Source organism: Cygnus olor, chromosome 25 (genome assembly GCF_009769625.2).
Source record: "Cygnus olor isolate bCygOlo1 chromosome 25, bCygOlo1.pri.v2, whole genome shotgun sequence".
Lineage (NCBI taxonomy): Eukaryota > Metazoa > Chordata > Aves > Anseriformes > Anatidae > Cygnus > Cygnus olor.
Window position 1 is genome coordinate 6,652,475 of NC_049193.1, and position 21,119 is coordinate 6,673,593.

At 47.9% G+C, this 21,119-nt stretch overlaps 2 long non-coding RNA genes across 2 annotated transcripts; one reads left to right on the forward strand and one right to left on the reverse strand.

Moving 5' to 3' along the window:
• Window positions 1–11,635: 11,635 nt before the first annotated feature.
• Window positions 11,636–14,884, reverse strand: LOC121059861. Its single transcript, XR_005814671.1, has 3 exons — window positions 14,247–14,884; window positions 13,287–13,389; window positions 11,636–12,455 (listed from the first exon to the last, which is right to left on the reverse strand). It is a non-coding gene; the product is annotated as an uncharacterized LOC121059861 (long non-coding RNA).
• LOC121059862 lies at window positions 14,767–15,440 on the forward strand. Its single transcript, XR_005814672.1, has 3 exons — window positions 14,767–14,810; window positions 15,083–15,112; window positions 15,182–15,440. It is a non-coding gene; the product is annotated as an uncharacterized LOC121059862 (long non-coding RNA).
• Window positions 15,441–21,119: the final 5,679 nt, after the last annotated feature.

Genomic DNA, 21,119 nt, shown 5'->3' on the forward strand with positions numbered 1-21,119 from the left:
TGGCACAGGCTGCAAGGGATGGTTGGGGTGTTGGCACCTCTTGCCAACCATATCAGTGGCCTCTCTGCGTGCAATGTAAAGACTGCATCCTGGCCAGTCCCATAAAAATCTTCAGGATGTCAGACCCCAGCTAAAGATACCTGTGCTACCCTTACTTCGGGACAACTGGGGCAGGGTACTACATCCGTCTGGGGGCTCACAGCCCAAGCTCAACCCCAGAATATCTCTTGCAGACCTTGCTTCTTCAAACGGGTTCAGGGAACAAGGGCCAGGCAGGGCCAGAAGGTAGGAGCCTTAGAAAAGCCCCTTTTCCAACCTTACATAGCAGGGAGGTAGGGGTGCAGTGATGGAGGTGGGTGGCAGGGCTAGGGTGGCCGAGGGACACGGGAAGCAAAGACTGATCCTGTTTCATTGCACAGCCTGTGCCTGCCCTCTTGTGTCTCAAGCACATCCTGCAGTGCTCAGCGTGAGGGCTGCCAGCGCTGAAACAGATGGGAAATGGGTTTATTGGGGAGAGAAAAGAGACCCCAGCCCCACCTGAGCCCTCCCAGAAGCATGTCCCAAGTGAATGGTTTACATTGGGAAAGCCAGGAGGGATCTTGCACACAGATCAATAGCTTGTTTTTAAAATAAAAGGCGATTCTTTGGTCCCCTGCATGGTTCAGCACGCCCTGGGCAAGACCCCTCCTTTTAGCACCAGAGTTTGCTGTCAAATATTGGTTTTATGGTTCCCTCTGGACTCGATGGGTAAAATACAAAAGAAAGAAGGAAAAGCAAAGAGCACTGCAGTCCAGCAGAGCAGTTCACCTTCCCTGGCCCAGCTGCAGATCCAGATATCCTGGTTGTACAGGAACAGTTGCATCGAGCAAGGGGAAAATGTCCCCATCAGTGTTTCAGCATGGTTTCAGCTTCATGGGAAGCTGCTTTCACCACATCTTCATTGGCTCAAGATGACCGTGGTCCTGTAAGTCTCACTTCATTTCTCAGCCTTTACCCCAACCGTTTTGGAGCCTCTTGTCACCTAACTGCTTATTGCCAATAGCTTCAAGCTACTGGGGACCCATAGCTTCATTTAGCAGAGAGTATTTGGCTACTTGAATGAGTCTTCCTTTCCAAATGGGAACATAATGTGGAATGTTGATGTTTCCCCCGAAATTAAATCTGATCCCTTCCAAGGTAGCTTTGGCTCAGCTAAATAGCTTTTAATATGTATTAAAAAATCAAAAAATTGTTTGGGTTTCAATGTATTAAATATTATGCTTGGATTTACAATAGGGTATAAAATGAAAGCCATTAAAAAGAATATAAACTCTCCTTGAAAAAAAACCAAAAGCATTCAAATGGCTGCATATGTGAAACACCTTCTAAAGGAAGGTTTTTTTTTACCCCTGCCCCAAAAAAGGTGCCGATAAAAATATTATATTCACAGAGATGCTGTTGAAGCAGCATTTGCCAGTGGAAGAACTCCTCTGAGGGAAGATTTCTCCACCAGACATGTCAGGCATCCCCCTGCAGATAGGACCTTCTGGGATGCCTTCCTCCTCCTGCAGAAATGCTAAAGCACCTAACAGCTCATCACTATTAATGCTATCAGCCTCCATACCTCACTGGTGACAGGGGAAGACACTTCCCCTGCACACAGAGATCACTCCAAGCCCAAGCCAGCCCAGAGTTTGCAGACCAACTGAGTTACATCTGCAGATTTTATTACAGAGACAGAATATTGGATTTGCAGAAGTGTTTTTCAGCAGTCAGACCCTGTCCCACTTGCTCTGACATTCCCAGCATCTCTGCAATAACTTGGATTTATTAGCTCTCTCCAGGGCCGTATTTATCTGCTGGGCCTCAGAGATGTTCCCATTAGTGGTGCTTTGTGCGGCACCTGCTTGGTGTGCAAAGCAAGCTGGTGGGATTGCAGGGGCCTCCAGCTCCATCCTCACATGCCATTGCCATGCTGAGTGATGCTGAGCAAGCTGAGATGTTTTTACATTATATGCAAAATGAAGGCAATGCTGCTTCTAGCCTGTGTCTTGTGCTTGGATATTTGGGAATGAAAAATGCAATGTACAAACAACATTTTCCTCTGGCATCTCCCCTTTTAAATGGCCCCTGAAATCAAATACTCGTTCCCTGTTAAGCTTTACATGATTTTATTTTGACTTGTAGGTGTTGGTTCTGCCTGTTCTTTGCAAAGCCTATGAAAGCACCTTGAATTATTATAAATAATTCAAGTTTAGGGGCCATTCCAGGCCCTTCTGTCTGGATAACACCAGGCATTTACACTTCTTGGCACGTGAAATAGGCAAGGAAATCTCACTGAAATATATAATATAATTATAATGTAATTATAATAAATATAAATCCAAAAATATCTTCATCACCTTTTTTCTATTTTTAAATCCTCCTTCAGTGCTGGCATGGCTCCCAACTCAAACTCTCCAAAGAAGGAAATTTTCACAGGACTACGATTCAGAATAATTAAGACAAAGAATCCCACAAATTAAGAACCCAGCCTTTTATTACTATGGCAACATCATTTGTCTTTTCTCAAGTGGCTGAACTGAGGAAAAAAGAAAAACAATTTTAAAAGCAATTGTTTTTCCTATTGCCAAATGAGCAAAGCTGGGATGTGAGCTGGGAGTCCTAGCTCCCAGCAGACACCACGGAGGCCCTAGGAAGGATCTGCTTTAGGATGAGCTGATTTGTTCCTTGGGCTTCTGTGGTTGGGTCAAAAAAATCCCCAGGGTATTCAAAGGGACTGGAGAGAGCAATGCACAAGGAGACCCCCGTGAGTGGTCCTGAAGGGGGATATTCCCCATCAGGATATCAGCACATCCCCCATGCTGATGTAGCATTTGCTTTGGGAAGTGCTTTGGATAGGAAACTCAAAACATCAGAGCAATTTACTCTGGCGATGTGTTCCTGTCAGAGGAAAAGAGAAGCTGCTGTTGATACAAAAGCTACAATCATTTGAGCAGAGAGAGGGAGGGACTTGGCTCTGCTCCTGGCACGTCACAGTCATGAGCAGCTTTCAGATCCAGCTTCAAGCCCCTGCTGAGCGCCACAAGGACATGTCAGGATTTCCCAGCCCTAACTGACTTTGCTCAGCCAGCTGGCAGAAAACTTTTGCTTGTATCAACAGCAAATCCCAGCTTGAACTAATTAGAGTGAATTAATAAGGCTGCCCAGGGCTGTTATCATGGAGGTGTGATTCTCACTGCTGCTCTCCCATCCACTTCCCCTCACTAGTGCTGGTGGCCCCGGGATGTGACACTGGCAATGCCAGCAGCATGGTGGTGCTCTGTCCCAACCAACGCAGAGCCAGGAGCTGTGCCAAGATTATGGCATGAGTTGTGCTCAGCCTCTGCCTTTCCAGAGGCTTCTGGAGCTTAGGTTAGGTCTCTGGTGATGCACTGGAGGACAATATGGATGCAAGACAATGTCAGTCTTGGGGTGTTTACTTTAAGCCTGTTTCAACTTCATTTGGCAAAAATTGTTCCATTTCCATAAGTCAGTGGTGGTCCTCATTATGGGGTTCTGGGGGGCGGCTTGACTTAAAAAAAGACTCCCCAAACCTCTGTATATTGTGGGGACCAATTTATGTGCCCAGCTGAGTCCCCGACATCATTAAACATCTTGTTATGGAATGAAAGATGGATAAGGAAGGGAAGAAGTCTGCTCACAGTGGCTGCTTCCCAGCTCTTATGCTGCTGCCTGCATATACATCAATTTGTTTCTGCTTCCTGGTGTGCTGAAGGGGCCTAATCCCTTCCCTTCCTTGGGGGTGTTGGATGAGTTAGTTGATGTTTATTCAATGGTCTGAGAAGCAGCTGGGGACAGGGACTATACCAGATTATGGTATTTACTCTTCAGCAAGATTATTTCCATGCCAGAGAGGAGCTGTTCCTGAACTGAAAATACAAGTGTCATCCTAAATCTTTGCCATTTCTGAAAGGGAAGAATAGATTAAATTTCTGTATTCCTTTTGGATATAATTTAAGTCAGTGTAAAGTGACACAGCAATAACTGCACAGAGCAGTTTTCCCTTTGCAGAATTGAGCCATACAGGCTTTACTGCTCAGTGGAGCTGCCCAGACTCCCTTCATGTTGCCCAGTATGTGACAGGAGAGGGCCTTACCATATGCCATTTGCTCTTATGGAGAGACATCACTCCAGGCAACCCTCCACTGTACTCATTTCTGTACAGTCCTTGCAAAAATCTTTGCACCTGTGATACTTCTGGGGTCACACCCACAAGTCCCAATACCTGGTTCTACCAAACCACAAGGCAAGCTGATCTTAGTGTAGAGCACTTTAAATTAGCTTGAGCTTTCATAAAATGGGGCTGTGATCCAGCTCACCAAGAGAGGCATGTTGGCTCAGTAATTATCATAGGTATTCATCCAAGGTTGGTAGAGAGACACATGTAGATTGCATGAGGCTTTGTGTGGGTTGGGAAGGACATGGGAAAAGCCCATGGTTATTAAATACACAGAAACCATCCCAGGAAGCTTCTAAGTGGAAATGTTGTGGGTGTCTGGGGAGTAGTGAAAAATCATATACACTTGCCCTGTTCATCACCTGTAAGCATCATCATATGCCAGTGCTGGAGAGGGCTGGAACCTTGATGAGCACATTGTGACCATTCATGTGCTGGCCTCCAGGAGCTGAGTGAGGAGGTGCTCAAGCACTTGCTGTGCTTGTCTTTCTCCATCAGTGGGAGAAGCAGGAAGACAGGGAGTTTCACTGAGGTCCTACGTAACCTTGAGAGAGAAGAAAGGCTCAGAAAAACTGAAGCAGAGAGTTACCTGTTTTCAATGGGGAAAAATGCAGACTGGGCTCAATAGATTTTTTCCAAGATCTTCATGTCAAATACTGTGTCCAAATTTACAACACCAAAAGAAAACATCACAAATTAAAACCAAAAGAAGAAGGACCTAAGACCTAAATTGAAATGATCTGTTCCATCTGCAGTTGACTTTTCCTGCTTGATATTTCAGACATCCCAAAGAAGTGAAAAACAACTTCCTCTGGCATCAATTATTAATAACTCTACTTGTGCAATCTGGGCTTCCTGGCCCAGCAGCAAAAGGTTTTGCAAGTTTACATTGACCTGACCAGACAGCATCACTCACTTTCTCCTTGATGAGCCCATTGCTGGCATTCCACGCTGACTCCATGCCATGGTGATTGTTCCCCTCTGTCTACACTCTGGCTCCAGCCCTGCTGTCTTTGCTGGTCTCCTCTCTATGGAAGGAACAGAAAGCTCACTCCAGAAGATGGAGGAGTAATTGCTTTTGCCTGGTTAATGGCATCAGGAAAAAAACAAGAACAAAAACAAAAACAAAACCTGCTGAACACTCTTTGCCTGTGGGTGTGAGCTGTGCTGGCCTGGCTCGTGAAGCAGGCTGGTCCTGGGTTTGCAGACACAAGAGTGACTCATTTGGAAGAGCATTTAAGATGAATTATCCAATCAGTGGAAATGTATTTTCAGGTCAGCCAGAACTATTTGAATGATACATGGGCAAAGAAGTCTGCCAGAAATATCAAATGAAAACAAAACAAAATAAAACATTACCATAAACATGGTGTAGCAACAACAAGAAGTCCAATCAAAAATAAAACATTGGGATTTCTTTTTTATTTGGAAACAAAGAATTAAAATTAGATCAGCCTAAATGTAATAGAAGATTAAGATCCCCTTTTCCCCATGACCTTCCCTGCACTCCTTCCTGTCATGTCTCAGCAGGAGCAACATTTCTGGGTTAGGGTTTTATGAACAGAGAAAATCCACCCAAATGCAATTTTCTGTAATACAAATACCCAACCTGAGAAGTCTGACACTTGATTTACAGTTAGAAGAGATCCGGGCAGCACAGCAAGGTGATGGCACAGCCCAATTACTTGTCCACTCTGCCTTCTCTGCAGGTTTGAATTACATCAGAGGTCCCCGCTGGGAGAAGAGTCTCCAAGTCCTTTTCCTGAAAGAGCCTGTTTGAGTCTAATATTGCAAACAACAGGCTCAGAAAAATGCAGGTGCTTTAGTAGCATTGCTTGTATCTGTGGTCAGAGGCGAAAGAAGACAATTCCCTGCTATCATTTGCAAAGGTAAGAGAGATGGCTGTAGGCAACCTGATTTAGAGTTTTAATATCAGTCAGTGAGGAACAAAGTCCCATTCTTGTTTCCTCAGTTATTCATGTTTTAGTACAGCAACAAACCAACTTTTAATGGAACAGCAAAGCAACCACAACTAATGTCAGTGCCATGGCTCAGAGTCTGCCTGAGATCTTGGCCAAGTGAGAGGTGACTGGAAGTTTGCTAGTGGCCAAAAATGAGCTGGGACTCAGATCCCATAGTAAATCTTCCTGCTTGTCTTAATAAGAAGGAAATTCAGTTTGTGTACTATGAGACTGCACCATGATGTGAACCAGTGCCTGGCAGTCTGGGGAATCACTTCCAAAGCAATCCCAGTTCTGACTGAACTCTACAGTAGCTGCACCTGGATTCAATCAACAGCTCTTCTGAATCTTTCCAAGAGGTCTCCAAAATGCCTACCAAGCTGCTGGTCTCCTACATGAGCCTGGGAGCTCCAACAACAAGGTCCATTTTGGTGGTTATTACAAACCACCTTTCAGCAAACAAGGGTTTAGTCCTCTCCTGAAAAGGAAGTAAATTATTTTCAAAGATCCCCATAGTTCGTATTTATTTGTTTATTTATTTATTTTCAGATTTTCCCAAACTGATTTGCTGAGTTCAGTTCAAAAAGAATGGGTAAAAAGATTTCAGAAAAGTTGAAACTGTTCATCTTCATACTTATAAAATGAAATGTTTTGCTTTCTCATTGCAATGCTTTTTGCTTTCATCTCAAAGTCTGCCAGAATGCAATACTGGAAAAAAAAAATAAAAACAAACAAACAAACAAACAAACAAGATTTAAAGTATCTTTAAATTAAACAGAAACATTTCATTTTTGTTGAATGTAACTTTCTGTTAAACTCAACATTACCGCTATTTTTTAGGGTAGGTTAATAGTTTTAATCATAAATTCTAATAAAATAATAGCTTTGCCTCATGTTTGGGGACAAAAATTATACATTCAAAACAAAAGCACAGCAAAGCAATGATTCCTAAACCCAGATCAGAAAGAGATAAATATTTTAGTATTTCCATTTAATCTTTCCAGTGCACATTCAGGAGGAGGAGACATGACTATTTTCATTTACAGGCAAATGGTTAAAGTCAGTTAATTCGGTCACTGCCATAGACCTGATGCATCTCAAACCTTTTGTGTTCACTCTCCTCTCATGCCTGTTCTTCCCAAGTTTTGACAATAGATGGCTTCTAATTAAATCTGGCAGCAGCTAATATGTTTTTGTTGAAGCTGTGGAAAGACAATGCATTTTTCATGAAATCAGCTTTGCCTGGAATAATGTCATTTTATTTCCACTGCTTGAAACTTCTGCTCAACCGTGAGCAGCCATCAGGGTTGGAGGGCTGCCCCAGAGAATGGCACTGCAAACAGGTGGCAGTCTGGCAGTGCCCTGCTCCACAGTTTGGTCCCCAAAAGAAAGGCAATTTCTCCAGCTTAGCCTGTAACCCCTGCGGGTATTATAGAATCATAGAACCATAGAATATCCCGAGTTGGAAGGGACCCATAAGGATCATCAAGTCCAACTCCTGGCACCGCACAGGTCTGCCCAAAAGTTTAGACCATGTGACTAAGTGCACAGTCCAATCGCTTCTTAAATTCAGACAGGCTTGGTGCAGTGACTACTTCACCGGGGAGCCTGTTCCAGTGTGCAACCACCCTCTCAGTGAAGAACCTCTTCCTGATGTCTAGCCTAAACTTCCCCTGCCTCAGCTTAACACCATTCCCGCAGGTCCTATCACCGGTGATAATGGAGAATAGGTCACCTGCCTTTCCACTCCCCCTTGCGAGGAAGTTGTAGACTGCGATGAGGTCCCCCCCTCAGCCTCCTCTTCTCCAGGCTGAACAGGCCAAGTGACCTCAGCCGCTCCTCATATGTCTTTCCCTCTAGGCCCTTCACCATCTTCATCACCCTCCTCTGGACACTCTCCAACAGTTTAATGTCCTTTTTGTACTGTGGTGCCCAGAACTGCACACAGTACTTGAGGTGAGGCCGCACCAGCGCAGAATAGAGCGGGACAATCACTTCCCTCGACCGACTAGCAATGCCGTGCTTGATGCATCCCAGGATACGGTTGGCAAAGCTCCAAAGCTCCAAAGGTCCTTAGTAAAAGTCATGGCATGGTCCACTCCAACACTGAGACCCTTGTCAGGAAAGAAAATCTTATCTGGCTTTAAGGAACCTCTCCATTTGCACCTTCCAGTATTCCTTCCTGCAGCTTATCCAGCAATGAGGCTTGGGGAGCAGAGACCTTCTGCACCACCATGCCTGCACTGTTACCCGTTACATAGCAATTACTATGAAAAATGAGCCAGATCATAGAAAAATCAAGAATATCTAAGATTAAACTGGTAGAGCACCTAGCACTGAAGAAGGGCTTGTCCTCGTGGAAGGGTTTGACTCAGCGTCTCTCTCATTTGGTGCTCTTGAGAAAGGTCCTTGAGAAATGTCCACACCCTTTACTTGCTTGGTTTGTGGTTCACCCACAAACCTCTTGCAAGGGGATGACTTTCCCTTTTCCTCAGCCTTGCTCGCTACTATCCTGCCTGCCTGTGTCATGCTCCAGAAGACAGAGACATCACTTCCCTTTAGAGCAGCCAGGACCACTTTGCAAATTCCCTTTCAGAAAAATGAATCCAGCAGCGAGAGTCCCATCACCATGACTATAGGAATCATGCCCATTTTGGGAGCTGTTGGCAATGGTTAAGAAGGATAAATAGTTTTGTGAAGTGGCAACTTTATTAAGCACCAAGTATTCCACCAGCTCCAGTGACTGAGTGCAATTGCAGAATGAAATTGTAGGAAAAAATATGACATTCCAGTGCACTGCACTAGACAGTAGTGCCTGCAAAGAAAAAAAAATGTCAGAGGAGCTCTCTGGGATGCTTCAGCACTGGGCAGCACGTCTATGCACTTCCAGGTCACTGCTCCAAATTTAGGGTGAGGTATGCAAGAGAGGTACAATCCCGCAGTGGAAGGGGACAGGATTTGGCCTTTTCTGTTCCTGTACTGCTACAGACAAATTTGCCAACATTCAGAAAGCAAGTAGCACTGTGCATCTAGGGAGAAGGCAAAAGAAACCTTCTAACAAAACATCTTCTAACCTTCTAACAAAACATCTTCCCCCCTGCAAAGCAAAGAAAAACCAAGAAATGTCTGTTCCTAGCTGAAAACATGCACTTTTCAGCAGTACACCTCCATGTTCTTCATGCAGCATCACAGTAGCATTAGCTTTGCTGTGTGTATGGGGAAGGAGGGTGTGGCAGAGGTGGGCGGGCACCTTCCCCAAATCACCTCCATGACAATGACAGGATGATCTGCGTACCCCTGTCCAGCGGCCACATCCACAGCCATGGCCTTCTGCACAGTGAGAGACCCTTGGGGAGCACCTGTAGCTGTTGGAGAAGTTTTCCATGTTGTGCAGTAACTCTAGAGAGCCCCCAGTCAGGAGGCAAGACCCCACTTTGTGCAGGCAAGCAGAGAACTGAAGCACTATCTCCATGTGTGAAGAGCACATTTCTCAGTCGTTCATGATCTGGCCCTTTTCCCGCAGGACCCCAGTGGAGGCTGGATGAAACACCTGGCCTTGGGTTGTGACTGTGTTGCTGCTGCCTGCAGCATGCTTTTCTCATTCCTGTAGGACAGCAAGATCAGGCCTTGATTTGAACAGCCTCTCCCAGCACCTTGCATTTTGCCAAGGTGCTTGATCCCAACAGACTTGGCAGCATGAAATGCAGAGCTTGGACAAGGCAGGAAGAGGGAGTGTTGCTCGGCTACATGCCTAGGTCTGCAGTGCCTCTGCTTTGGGTCCCCACGGCAGAAATTTGGGATTTTCCAGGCAGAGGAATGGGGGCATAAGCTCCCAAACTCAATACCACCAGTCCTGGGCAGCTCATGTCCCATCGCTGGGTCTGTCCTGAGCCAAAGGTGCTGGGAGAGGGCAAGGGGCCATTGCCCAGGCCAAGGCTGTGCTGTTGAGGTCTGAAGTCCTTCACATGTGGGCTGTCCAGATGAGTTCCTTCTCCCAGCCTTGCTAGCTGTGTTGCTGGATCATAGAATCATAGAATATCCCAAGTTGGAAGGGACGCATAAGGATTATCAAGTCCAACTCCTGGCACCGCACAGGTCTACCCAAAAGTTTAGACCATGTGACTAAGTTCACAGTCAATCACTTCTTGTGATTGGCAGTAGCTTGGTGTTTGTTTCTCTCCCTTGACTTTTTATGGCTGTAAAGAGCTATATTTTATAGACCTCAAGAAGTGGATGTATGCCAAAACTCTTTCATTTTCTGACTCTATCTGTCGGTCCAATAAAAGATATCACCCCTCTCACTGTACTTCACCTTTGTCACAACATTTATGGTCCCACCATGAAAGACTTCTTACTCTATAGCATCAGGCACAAGCACTGCCCCAGTGACTGCTCCACAGAGATGCAATTCTCAGAGACACAAAGGCAATCTTACACAGTTCCTGCCTGGAAGCTAATATAAATTTGCACCCTCTTCAGTGCTCCCTAGCCTGACATGTAACATAAAGCTATCTTGTTGTCAACAGGAATCAGGGTTAGACATTAACTAAACCCCTGATCATGAAATCATCTCTGGGACTAGGGATTTGTTGAACCACAGGAAATGAAACAGCTGCTTGTGAGCAGAGGGACTGGGAAACCAGGAGAGATGCTGGGATGGATTGAACTCTCATGGAGCTGCATCTTTTTGCAGAATCAGAAGTTCTGCTCATTTTCTTCCATGCAACATTCATTTAATTCATTTACGAAGGACTATAGTGACTTTTCTCTCTTTTTTTTTTTTTTTTTTTTTCTTTCCTGCTTCAGTTGTAGGCAAACTTTAACATTCTTTGCAAATAAAGAACCTGCATAAATTTGCACAAATTTAAGGGCTACCAAACAATATGTTCTCTCATCATTATTTTTTAATACTTTAAACTTTCATTTTATGTAAATTCCTGGATTGAAAGTAATTTTGAACCAAAATGGAAATTTTTATTTCAATAATATCAGAGCAAAAAGTAGTTTCAAACCTCTTTTCCCCAGATTTTTTTATAAATAGGTAATTCAAAACTGACCTTTTCCCACAAGTAGCTTTAAATCCACAGAGCTGGCACGTGGGGAAAAAACTTTCATCAAAATTCCCAGCCAGCTATTACTCCAGAGCTGGAAGAAGCATTACATCCTTTCTCCAGCTGCTCACTCAGCCCTGCTATAAGAAACTGCACAGCACTGAGTGCCTCATTTCTTGCATTAATCCAACAGCTTTTCCTATGTGTTTTGGTCCAGCATGAGGTCCCACGGCATTACATTAAACATCAGGTGAGTGAACTAGGGCTGAGACCTTGATAAGCAAAAGTATAGGACAAGCCAAGACATGAATCCCGTATTTCATTTCTGCACATGTCAATCTCTGATTTTTTTTTCTCCTTTTTTAGTAGCAAGACTGCAATTTCAACAGCATCAGGCACAAGGATTTACTACCAGAAGAACAAAAACTGAGTAGCAGAGAATATTAACAGCTGCCTGCTTACAGAGTTCTATCTATCAGATACCCTAAATTCACAGGTTTCTTCCAAATATATGCCTTTACTTGGATATATAGAGAGTCATAAATAGGGTTAGGGTTAGGGTTGTTGTTAGTTTCGGGAGAATTTGGTGACGTAGGTGTTGCATTAGAGTCATAATTAGGCTTAGGGTTAGGGTTGTTAGGGTTTGGATAGAAAGACAGTGCAGAGTCCTGTTATGTGTGTGGGGGTTGTGTAAGGACTGTCCAAGGAAGTTCAGGTCTACCAAAAGTCTTTTGTTGTGAGCACTTTTTGATGGGACAATTTGGTGACGTAGGTGTTGGGTTAGGGTCATAATTAGGGGGTCTGCAGTTGTCAGTATAACAATCTTAGGCCATCACTGTGAGGATGAAGATCTCAGTGCAGCTATAGAAATGTACCCTGAACATCTGTGCTATGCAACCCACAAATGGGCTGTTTTTTATTTTCAATGAGGAAGTCAGCAATCATTTTGGGAGCTGTGACAGAAGTGTAACAAATATCTACGAGGTACAGGTAGGAAAGGAAGAAATACACGTGCAGTTTCAGATGTTGACTGCTCACTACACCGACAACAATGAGCAGATTTCCTGGCATGATAATCATACAGAAGAAAAAAAAAAACACATAAAACATATTTTCTGAATTCCTTTATTTTCTGAGAGTTTGAGAAGAATGAATTCCTTCATGCTGCTTGCATTCCCAATGTTAATCAGCTGGTTGGCAATATACAATATACAGCCTATATACCTAGAAAGACAAGGACATCTTCACTTTTTTTTTTTTTTTAAATTATTAATTATGAATTCTGTATCAGAAGTATATACAAATTAAGAAATATATAGGATTAGCATTAAGCTTATGAAGTGATTAATTTCCATATTACCTTAGTAGATATTTAATTCTACATGCATAAGAATTCAGACATATCTGTGACTTCAAGATTTTGAAGAACTGGCTCTATGGCTGGTGAAAGGGAAGTTCAGATTCTTACTGTTATAGAGTTGGTTTTGTGTGTGAATGGATCCTTCCTATTCATGGGAGTGCTTTGATGACTAAACCCAACACATCAGAAAACTATTCTGCTCTGATACAAGGATCTTGGTGGAGGAATATACATTTTTATTTAAAACATAATAATGGCATAATATATATACATATTTCTTTTCAAAATTATATTGGAATATTGGCTATTACTAAAAAAGAGTTGTCCAAACTTTACAGAACTAGTTATTCATAACTGACTGAAGTTGTATGTGAAAGAACTGAAACTTCCAACAATCTTGCTGTACAAAGAATTTTTCAATCTTGCTGTAAAAATACAGTGTCTGTTACACCTACATTGACACAATCTTATGTTTTTCATATCACAGGATTGGAGATAAATGCCAAGAGATCTATTCAGCTCATTTGGACCAGAACCAGAGTAAGATCTGATATCCAGTAAATACTCTAAAATTTTATGGAAGGAGAAAACATCTGTTCCTTTAAGAGTATGTGGTCAAGGGCCTTTTCAATGAAAACAAAACGAATGATGAGAAAAGGAGGAAGCCATAAACACAACTATAGAGAGACACATACCTGGTTAATAAATGACAAAGGCAGGTGCAATACCACTTTCCTGGAGCCTATTTTCTTATCTCTGGTAAGCATCTGAGACACCTTGGCACCAGTGTTTCTGTAGCTGCGGGAGAAAAGGCATCAGCAACCACCACACCAACAACCTTTCAAGAAGGTCTTGGGACACAGTCTTGGAATAATTAGTATACAAAGCAAGAGCTGGAGGTGGGGATTAACTCATAAATACCACAAATCAGAGGTGCACAAATCATATGCACCCACCACCATCACAGACACAACAACAACTGGAGCAGAGATGTCGCTGGAACCCAGGGTGGTTATCTGGACCTTTCCTCTACTTCTACCTTTCTAACTCTCTCTCTCTCTCTCTCCCCAACAATGTATGTTATGGGCAGTTCAGCCTTTTTAAAAATAACAAGGTTTAAATAGCTCCAGTTAAAAACAAGGTTTAATCAGTTTCTGCCAGAATAGTTTCTGTCATCAACAAAAAATTTTGATAGATCATTTGGTGTTATGTCACCTTAATTTAGCCCAAGGATACTTTGAACATCAGCGACCTCTGAGTGGGTCATCCAGGACTGTCCTCCCTGGGCCCCCTCAGCAGTAATGAGAAATAAACCTGGTCAGACACCCTAATTGATATGTGTGCATGGAATGCAGGAATGTTTATTTCAGTAAGATTATCCTCACCAACCACTGGGATGGGAATGGTGTGTGTCCCAAAAATCAGATACTAGAGTGAGTGTTCGTGTGTGCATGTGAGATGGCTGCAATGTCTAGGGGCTAGTGATACTGAATCAGAAGGACATATAGTTCTCTCCATAATAGAATAATAGAGCCAAAACCAAAATGTTTTATGAAACAGATAGGCCAAACATTTACTATGTTTAGTTAGATAGAAGGAAGTTTAGAAACTTTGTATCTCTAGTGTTACCTTACTCACTAATTAGTCATCCTTACCTGTAAGACCATACAGAATTGTATCCCAGGGCAGGGGGCAATAAAACCTAGGCCTGGAGGATAAGTCTGAAAAGAATAGGTTAGGAACTCATTTTATGCCCATGTCCTTGGATGTGTAAATGACTTAGCTTAGTATTTATACCTAAGTTGAAACAACATGATAAGAAAGAACATGGTGATCTGAGCATATGCAAGAAGTGGGTTCAAGCAGAGAGCATAGTGAGGAAGACTATCAACAACAACCATAGACATCTGGAAGACCACCATTAGAAACAATTGCAAAAGCATCAGGGACATTTACATATTTTAATTAGTTATGGGAAACGTGAATATGTTGAATACCTCTTGGAAATCTAATGACTATGTATGTCTTGAATGTATGTAACTCCTGTAGCTTGAACAATTCAGCACAAAAGGGGTCAAATGGCAAAAAGACGGTAGAGAGGGTCAGAGAAGGTCAAAGAAGGTCAAAAGGCAGAAAGAGGGTCAGAGAAGGTGAAAGAATGTGAAAGAAGGTGAAAGAAGGTCAAAGAAGGTCAAAGAAGGTTACAGAAAATCAATAATGTCAAAGAAGGTCAAAGAAGGCAGAAGAAGTTCGAAGAAGGTCAAAGAAGGTCAAAGAAGTTCGAACAAGATCGAAGAAGGTTAAAGAAGGTTAAAAGAGGTCAAAGAAGGCAGAAGAAGTTCGAAGACAGTCAAAGAAGGCCAAAGAAAGTCGAAGAAGCTCAAAGAAGAAGGTCAAAGAAGTTCGAAGAAGCTCAAAGAAGAAGCTCAAAGTCAAAGAAGCTCAAAGAAGATCTAAGAATGTCAAAGAAGGTCAAAGAAGGTGAAAGAAGGTCAAAGAAGTTCAAAGAAGGTCAAAGAAGGTCAAAGAAGGTCAAAGAAAATCAATAATGTCAAAGAAGGTCAAAGAAGGTGAAAGAAGGTTGAAGAAGTTCGAAGAAGGTCAAAAGACGAATATGTAGTCAGAGAGGGTCAGAGAAGGTGAGGAGGCTGAAAGTCTGGGAAAAGAATATCTGAGAAGTTCAGGAATGAAAGCAAGTTCAGGGTAGGTCAAATGGTGGAGGGAGGGTCAGAGAGGGTTAGATAGGGTCCAAACACGAAAAGAAGGTAAAGGGGGTCAGAGAAAGTGAAAGGAGATCAAAAAGGTAAAGGCAGAAAGAAGTTAAAGAGGGTCAGAGAAGGTGAAAGAAGTTCAAAGAACAAAAACATGAAAAGAAGGTAAAGAGGGTTAGAGAAGGCGGAAAGAAGGTCAAAAAGAGGTCAAAAGTCAGAAGGAAGTTGAAAGAAGGCCAAAAGGCGCAAAGAGGGTCAGAGAAGGTGAAAGAAGGTGAAAGAAGTTCAAAGAAGGTCGAAGAAGTTCAAAGAAGGTTCGAGGAAGGTCGAAGAAGGTCGAAGAAGGTCAAAGAAGGTCAAAGAAGGTCAAAGAAGCTTAAAGTTATTCAAAGAATGTCGGCATTCAAAGAAGGTCAAAGAAGGTCAAAGAAGGTCAAAGAAGGTCAAAGAAGTTCGAAGTTCGAAGAAGGTCGAAGAAGTTCAAGGAAGGTCAAAGAAGGTCGAAGAAGGTCAAAGAAGGTCAAAGAAGCTTAAAGTTATTCAAAGAATGTCGGCGTTCAAAGACGGTCAAAGAAGTTCAAAGAATTTGATAGAAGTTTGAAGAAGTTCGAAGAATGTCAAAAAAGGCTGAAAAAGTTTAAAGAAAGTCAAAGATGGTTATAGAACATCGAGGAAGGTCGAAGAAGATCAAATAAGGACCCTGATCCGAGCCCCTGACCCTGGAGCTGACCCTGAGCCCCCAACCCCCAGAATGGACCCCAGATTCAGAGCCCTGACCACAAGCCCTGACCCCGATCCCTGACTCCGAGCTCCTGACCCCAGAGTTGACCCTGACCCCGGAGCTGACACCGACCCCCAACCCCCAGACCCGAACCTAACCCCTGATCCCCAGAACAAAGCCCCGACCATGGAGCTAACACCACAGCTAACCCCGGACCTGAACCGCAGACCTAAACCCCAGAGCTGAAACCCTGAGCTAACCCCAAACCCTGACCCTGAGTCCTGGACCACATAACCAGGACCTTGAGCCTCAGACCCCGAACCCTGACCCTAAGCCCCGACCCTGAGCCCCGACCCCGAGCCCCAGCCCCGGAGCTAACTCCGGATATGAACTCCAGACCTGAACTCCAGAACCCGAGCCCCAGACCCCAGAGCTTATGCCGAGACTCCCAACCCCAGAGCTGACCCTGACACCCAACCGCCAGAACAGATCCCAACCCCAAACCTCCAGAACAGACCCCGGCCCTGGAGAGAACCACGAGCCTTGACTACGAGCCCCAGCCCCGGACCCTCGACCCTGGACCCTCGTCCCCAGACATTCGACCCCACGCCCTCAACCCTAGAGACCCCCCCCCAAGCTGACCCCAGCCCTGATGCCAGAGCTGACCCTGAGACCCCGACCCTGGATCAGACCCTGAGCCCCCAAACCCCAGAACCAACCCCGGACCTGGAGTACCAATCCCGAGCCCTGATCCTGAGCCCCTGACCCTGAGCCGCTGACCTCAGAGCTGACCCCAGACCCGGAGCTGACCCCAAGCCCTGATGCCAGAGCTGACCCTGAGACCCTGACCCTGGGTCTGACCCTGAGCCCCCAACCCCTGGACCCAACCCCAGACCTGAAGTACTGATCCCGAGCCCTGACCCCGAGTCCCCAACCCTGAGCCACTGACCCCAGAGCTGACCTCGAACCCAGAGCTGACCCCAAGCCCCAACCCTAACCCAAACCCAAGCCCCAGCCCCAAGACCAAGCCCCGAGACCCAGCCCTGGACCCTCGACCCCATGCCCTCAATCCTGAAGCCCCAATCCCAGAGTTGACCTCAAGCCTTGGACCAAGAGCTGACCCTGAGCCCCGGACTGACCCGCAGGTGACCCCGAGCCCTGACCCCTGTGCTGTCCCTGACCCCCAAAATGGACCCTGGACCTTGTGATAGACAAGAATGTTTGTTCATTATTTTGCTACATTAAGGGAACAAAGGGAGTTATTCAAACAGTGGCTGGAATGCTGAGACATCTCCCAGAGACAGGATATCTCAGGTCCATCAGGTCCATGGCGGAGAGAACATTGTGTAAATAGTGGGTTGCTAAACCGATAACGTACTCCCCTGTCTCAAGGACTAATATAACTGAATAAGGAAGAGAGAGAAGGACGGCTGTCTTCATCCGTGCGACCACCAGAGGGACAGAGACGACAGGGACGAGATGACCCCCTAGCAACAACTGACGCAGCTGCCACGGAACCCGGAAGAGCTTGATGATAAAAGGGGACTGCAAAAGGGGGAAGTTGCGCGCTGCTTGGAGGAGCACGAGTTCCCCCGGCCGCCCAGCGCTGTTTTGATTGCTGATCGCTTACTCAATAAATTGATTGACTTAATTCAAATTTTTCCGACTAAGAGTAATTTATAACAGACATGGACCCGGAGCTCACCCCAAGCCCCAAACCCGGACCCTCGACCCCGGAGCCCCCACCCTGGAGCTGACCCTGAGCCCCAACCACGAGCCCCAGCCCCGAACCCCAGCCACGGACCCTTGACCCTGGACACTCGAACTCAGACACTCGACCCCGGAGCCCCCACCCCAGAGCTGACCCGAAGACCCCAACCCCCAGAATGGACACTGGACCCGGAGCCCCAACCCTGAATCCCAATCCCAAGCCTTGACCCGAGCCCTGACCCTGAATCCCCGACCCTGAGCAGCTGACCTTGGAGCTGACCCTGACCCCAGAGCTGACCCCGACCCCTGACCCCCAGAACAGATCCCAACCCCTGGAACAGACCCAGGACCTGCAGCTAACCCCAAGGCCCAACCCCAGACCCTCGAACCCAGACCCTCGACCCTGAACCCTGGACCCCGAGCCCCATCCCCAAATCTCAGCCTCGAGCCCCAGCCCCGAGCCCCAGACGCGAACCTGACCTTGAGCCCCAGACCCAAACCCAGACCAAATCCTGAGGTGCAGACCCGGACCAGACCCCACGTCCCAGACCCAGACCCAGCTCTGAGCCCTGGACCCAGACCCAGACCCGGGCCCAACCCCTGGATTCAGACCACAGCCCTACCCCCGGTCCTGGACCTCAGCCTGAGCCTCAGACCCGGACCCAACCCCAAGTCCCGGACTTGGACTCGACCCTGAGTGCAGGACCTGGACCTGGGCCCAAGCCCTGGACCCCTGACCCTGGACCCTCGACCCCGGAGTTTGCCCCAAGCCCCAACCCCAAGCCCCTACCCTGGAGCTGACCCCGAGCCCCTGACTCCAGAGATCACCCCGGACCCAGAACTGACCCCGAGCCCCAAACGTGAGCTCCAACCCTGAGCTCTAAACCCAAGCCCCAACCCTGAGCCTTAACTCCAAGCCCCAAACCTGGACCCTCAACCCTGGACCTTTGAACCTGGAGCCCCCAACCTGGACCTGACCAAGAAGCCCCCACCCAGGACCTGACCCCAAGACCTGGACCTGGACCTGACCCAACCCCGAGACCCAGCCCTGAAACCCCGGACCCTTAACCCCACACCCAGGACCCTGACCCAGATCCAACCCTGAGATGCGGACCCGGACCCAGACTCGAACCTGAGCCCCAGACCTGGACCCAGACCCGACCTTGAGATGCGGACCTGGATCAGACCCCGAGCCCCAGCCCTGAGCCCCAGCCCTGAGCCCCAGCCCCAGCCCCTCAACTGTGGAGCCCCCCCCTGGACCTGGAGCTAACCCCAAGCTCCAACCCCGAGACCCAAAAATGAGCCCCAACACTGAGCCTCAACTCCAAGACCCAACCACAGACCCTCGACCCCAGACCTTCAAACCCAGATCACCCAACCTGGGTCTGACCACGGAGCCCCCACCCTGGACCTGACCCCGAGCTCCAGACCCGGACCTGACCCAAGGACCCGGACCTGGAGCTGACCCCAAGCCCCGACCCTGGAGCTGACCCCAAGCCCCGAAACTGACCTTGGCCCGGACCTGGAGCTAACTCTGTGCCCCAACCCCGAGCCCCAACCCCGACCCATACCTAAGCCCCAGCCCCGGACCCTCAACCCTGGAGACCCCACCCTGGAGATGACCCCGAGCCCTGGACCTGGAACTGACCCCGAGCCCCAACTCTGGAGCTGACCCCAAGCCCTGAAACTGACCTTGGGCCCAGACCTGGAGCTGACCCTGGGCCCCAACCCCAAGCCCCAACCCCAGAACCTTGACCCCAGAGACCCCACCCTGGAGCTGATCCTGAGCCCCTGACAACCAGAATGGACCCCAGACCCAGAGCCATGACCCCGAATCCCAACCCTGAGCCTTGGCCCCGAGCCCCAACGCTGAGTCCCTGGCCCAAGCCTCCAACCCTGGAGCTGACCCTGTCCCTGGAGCTGACCTCGACCCCTGACATCGAAACAGACCCCAATCCCCGACCCCTGGAACAGACCCCGGACCTGCAGTTAACCCTGAGACACAAACCCATACTCTCGTACTGGACACTTGACCCTGGAGCCCAGGCCCCATCCCCAAATCCCAGCCTCAAGCCCCGGCGCCAGGCCCAACCTCAAGCCCAGGATCCAAACCCAGACCCAACCCAAAGCCCTGGACCCAGACCAGACCCCGAGCCCCAGACCCAGACCTGACCCGGAGCTCCAGACCTGGACCCGGACCCGGGACCAACTCCCAGATCCGGACCTCAGGCCGAGCTCCAGAATCAAACCCGACCCCGAGTCCCGGACCCAGAATCGACCACAAGCACAGGATCTGGACCTGGACCCTTGACCCCGGACCCTCGACCCCAGAGTTCACTCCAAGGCCCAACACCAAGCCCCGACCCCAGGGCTGACCCCAAGCTCCTGACCCCGGAGCTGACCCCAGACCTGGAGCTCACCCAGAGCCCCAACCCCAAGCTCCAACCCCGAGCTCTAAACCCGAGCCCCAAACCTGAGCCTCAACTCCGAGCACCAATCCCGGACCCTTGACCCTGGACCTTTGTATCCGGAGCCCACAACCCAGACGTGACCCCAGAGCCCCACCCAGCACCCGGCTCCGAGCCCTGGACCTGGACCTGACCCAAAGACCTGGACACAGAGCTGACCCAGACTGCCAAACCCGAGCCCCAACCCCGAGCCCCAACCCTGAGCCCCAGCCCCGAGACACAGCCCCGAGCCCCAACCCTGAAACCCAGCTGCGGACCCTTGACCCCGGAGCCCCCACCCGGAACTGACCCCAAGCCCCCGATCCGGAGCTGACCCCAATCCGTGGAACAGACCCTGAATCCGCAGCTAACCCCAAGGCCCAACCCCAGACCCTTGAACCTGGACCCTCAACCCGGACCCTCAACCCTGAGACCCATCTCCAAATCCCAGCCTCAAGCCCCAGTCCCAAGCCCCGGACAGAGGCCTGACCTTGAGCCCCGGACCTGGACCCGGACCTGAGCCTGAGCCACGGACCCAGACCTGGACCTGAGCCCGAGCCTTGGAACCAAGCCATGGACCTGGACCTGGACCCAGACCTGAGCCTGAGCCACAGACCTAGACCCAAACCCGAGCCATTGACATGGACAAGGACCCGCACCCAGACCTGAGCTCGAGCCCCTAAACTGGACACGAGTCTGAGCCCCGGACCCAGACTCAGACCCAAGCCCGAGCCCCAGCCCTGGACTTTCAAGCCTGGACCCTCGAACCCGGACCCTCAACCCCAGACCCTTGACCCTGAGCCCCAAACCCGGACCTGACCCTGAGTCCTGGACCTGGATCCGATCCCAAGCCTTGGACTCGGAACCTGGCCTGAGCCCCGGACCTGGACCTGAGCTCGAGCCCCAGGCCCTCAACCCCAGATCCTGACCCTGGACCCT